Source organism: Aplysia californica, unplaced genomic scaffold, assembly GCF_000002075.1.
Source record: "Aplysia californica isolate F4 #8 unplaced genomic scaffold, AplCal3.0 scaffold01005, whole genome shotgun sequence".
NCBI classification, from domain to species: Eukaryota; Metazoa; Mollusca; class Gastropoda; order Aplysiida; family Aplysiidae; genus Aplysia; species Aplysia californica.
This window is the reverse complement of record NW_004798275.1, coordinates 96,094-100,163: the sequence shown is the minus strand read 5'-3', so window position 1 is coordinate 100,163 and position 4,070 is coordinate 96,094. Positions and strand designations below refer to the sequence as shown.

Sequence of the window (4,070 nt, the reverse complement as noted above, 5' to 3'; positions counted from 1 at the left end):
CCCCCCGGGGTGGTGCTATTGACTGAAGTGTCTTTAGGCCATTCCCAAAAGGAGACATTAATATGTGAGGCCACGTGGTGGAATAAGGCTCTCGTCAATTTTTGGGCATGTAGAGTAAGACGTATCATCTTAAAACTTGTTGACTTGTCTTTATTTGGATGAACAAAAGTATCCATTTATCTTGAATACAAGTCGAGATTTTTTAGAATGAAGGAGGTGGGGGTCACCTGTTTTCAGAGGTAAATTTAGGGAGAAAATGGTCGCCAAAGATTAGTTATTTCCTTAGCTTGAGAGTCCTTGGTAACTGAAAATTTACATTTTTTTTTGCCTTTAATCAACGTTTTTCAGAAAAATCCACAAAGAAATTAACTCTTTAATAAGCATGAAAAGTGTTCAGCCAAAAAACAAAATTTGATAAAAATTCACAAACCTGCAGAAAAATGCAAGTTTCTTCACTTTGATTATTGATTATTTTGACGAGAGCCTGATTCCACCACGCTGCCTCACATATGTTCGTACACACAGTAGAATCGTAAATTGAAAATGGGCTGATTCATCAATGCCATGCTCATAACTGTGCCTGAACTGCAGCACGGAACTGCTGCTTTTTCTTTCCTAATCCTTACTTTCGTCATTTTTCTTCTACTTTTTCTGTATTTTTGTCACACTCTTGTGACCCACTATTTTCGGGGTGCCTTGATAGTCGAAACAGACTTTGTGCTGTTGAAGCTAGAGAGGTGAGCAGAATTAGCCCGATTCCCTGTAAGGAATTCTCAGTTGCCGTCCACCCCTTGGCGCTCATATGACCTTATTATGCAGTTGCGAGCACCGTAAAACCTCTACTAAAACTTAACTTTAAAAAAAATTAGAGTAAATAGTAATATGGGAGACCTTCGGTTCAGTTCACGGAAGAGGTAAAGGGGGCTCTCGTGGCCTACAGGTTACGGTGTTCGCATCTCATTCAATAGGTCCCGGGTTCGAATCCAGATGGCGACGAAATTTTCCTTCTCTAAAATTGTCTCTTTTCACCTCCTTTCCTGCTCTCTAGCAATGTTCTGTCGTCTGTTGTCATCTCCACTTTCTGTCCCCAGCCCCTCACCTCCTTTGCCCCCTCCTCCGAGCTCCTGACTCTCTCTGCAGCCTTTCTACTCCTTGGCTTCTTCTTACTGCTGTTTTTCAGCCACTCCCCTGATCTTCTGGTAGGAAAGATCTACCCCTAACCTTCTCGGACAACGGCTAAAAATCTCGGAAGACCCCAGTGCAAGTTGCGCATGTTAAAGATACCTTGGTGGTCTAAAATCGATAAGAGTAGGCTTCGGCCTTCACCCTGGCACAATTTAAAATTTTCCTCCCAACTTAAAATGGTTAATGTGTCCCACGCCCTCGTGTGATCTTATTATGCAGTAGCGAACGCCATACAGCACTTACAACCCCGCCCGAAAAAACCCTCAAAGACCCCCCCAAAATAACAACCCCACCCCAACGAATTTCCCCACCACACCGGACAGACAAACACGAGGTGACCTCAGAATGTTGCCGCACCAAGGCAAGCTCGATCAATAAACTGGGACCTTTATGTTAGTTCAAGCCGTTGATACTCGAATTTTTGTCTCCGTCTCTGTCTCTGTATGTCTTTGTGGAGTCTCGGTCTCTCTGTGTGTCTGTCTCTCTATCTGTCTGTCTATCTGTCTCTGTCTCTCTCTTCCCCCTCCTTCTCTCTGTCTCTGTATCTGCCCCTCCTCTCTCTAATTCTCTCTCTCTCTCTCTCTCTCTCTCTCTCTCTCTCTCTCTCTCTCTCTCTAACTTCAGATGTCTCAAAACTAGGTACTGAGTAGATTGAACTTTGTTGGGTTGTTTTTTTAAATCCCTTGCCCATTTATATGAGATTGACGCCATCTGATTAGTAGGAAAAAGCGCGTATTATAGTGACTGATAGTGTACAGATAGAGAGTCAAGGATTATAGATCTCACGTAAGTCATTGATTTGAGAGGAATGATGATTTTCGAAATAACGGTGGTGATAAGTGGTGATGTGGGATTGCGTTTGATTAAGTTATGTTAGCGTTAGTCCTATCTTCCTCTGCTCCAATGAGTCATGAGAACATGGGCATCCTCTATTCAACTAGAACAATCTTTACGGTCACCGAGAAGTTCCTGGTAGAACTGTGTAATTCTGGGGTACCCAACACACATAATATTACGTAGTAATCATGGTAGTATTCCATACACATAGCTGGTTTCTGAGGGGGCTTTTTTCTACTTCTTTTTTTCTTCTTTTTTGGGGGGTGTTTAATGGCGCTCGCAACTGTATAAGGTCATAATTTATTATGAGCGCGCATGACACATTAAATATTTTCAGTTGGTAGAAAAATTTTAATTTTACCCGGGTGACGGCCGAAGACTACCTTTATCGATTTTAGAACACCAATGGATCTTTTTAAGGTACGCAACTTGCACACGGGACCTTCGAGATTTGTCGCCCTTGTCCGAGAAGGTTAGGTGTAAATCTTTCCTACTAGAAGAACAGCAGCAAGAAGGAGCTAAGGAGTGGCAGTAGAAATGCTGCAGAAAGAGTCAGCAGCCCAGAGGAGGGGGTAAAGGGGTGAGAGGTGAAGAAAGTAGAGACCAACGCAGACGACAGAACATTGCTAGAAAACTGGAAAGGAGGTGAAAGGAGACAATTTTAGAGAAGATTTCCGTAGATACCCGAATTGGAACCCGAGACCTTTGAATGAGAGGCAAACACCTTCCTCTAGGCCACGAAAGCCCCCGTTTTTTTAAATCTTCAAATGTCTCCTAACTAGGCACTAAGCAGAGAGAACTTTGTAATTCTAGGTTATCTAACACACATAACAGACACAGTGAACACGGTGTTATATTATGCCGTACACGTCGTAGCTGGTTTCTGGGGTCAAAATGGCAAGTCAAGCACAGTTTCAGGCCAGGACGTGTTGCAACCCTTTATTTGAAAAGGGCTCTTTACAGCTGCGCGTGTGTCTGCGCGTTTTATCGCGGTCCAAATATCTCTATTTCCAAGAGAATGACGTTATTTTACGATAGATAATGTCAAATCTTTATCTCCGAGGCGGGGTGGGGGGTGGGGGGAGGGGGTAAATCCACTACGCCAGGGCCCTTTTTTTTGGTACTAAATCTAAAAATGACGAAAATGTAATAAAATTGGTCATAAATCAAAACAAGTGAAGCTAGTTCGATAGATCTAGTTCTTTGTCTAATGCATGGAATCTCGATAAAAAAATAGCCCTGTTTTGTGGGCAATTGCCGAAAAGTAATTTGATGTTGAAGTCGTCATAAAGGAATATGCTCGAGCCGCTGTCAGCAGCTCAACGGCACAGCAGTTCCGACCGCGAGCCGCAGGGTGGCTTGCCGAAGATAAAGAGTTAATATTATTATGTATAACGACGTAGTGGAATCAGGCGCTCGACAAGTTTTGAGCATATGGAGTTATTTATATCATCTTAAAGGTTGTACATGGAGAAATGCTGTTGATGGCCTGTGCTCCACTGGGAGTTAAAAAGGGCAAGAGAGAGAAAGGTTGTACATATGTCTTGCTTTTGATGAAAACAATTATTCGTTTATCTTGAATAGAAGTCGAGATATCTGCAATTGAAGGAGTTGGGGGTCGCCTGGTTTCAGAGGTAAAATTAACGAGAAATTGGCCGCTAAAGTTTGGTGACTTCCATAGCTTAAAAGAGTCCTAGGAAACAGCAAATCTAAATTTATTGTGCCTTTAACCAACGTTTTTCCATAAAAGTGTTTTTGACAGGACATTCAAGGTGTTGCGCCAAAAAGCAAAAAAAAATCGACAAAATTTCCAAACTGGCCGACAATAAATGCTGATTCTCCGGATTTCATTATTTTGACGAGCGCCTTATTTCACCACGATGCCTCACATATTATTTGACAACTTAGTATTTCGTTCCCGCTAAGACGAATAAGAGGATGCGTGACTGTTATCAACTTTTCATAACAACCCGGATTAAAAGAGCGTATTTGATCTTATACAGTAAGTAACAACAACAACAACAACAACAACAGCAACTCCAACCACA

The 4,070-nt window shown here is 42.3% G+C and overlaps 1 protein-coding gene across 4 annotated transcripts in view; it reads right to left on the bottom strand.

Annotated features, from left to right (window-relative positions):
- Positions 1–4,070, bottom strand: part of LOC101855988 — a 59,554-nt gene that overhangs the window by 19,707 nt on the left and 35,777 nt on the right. The window lies entirely within an intron of this gene.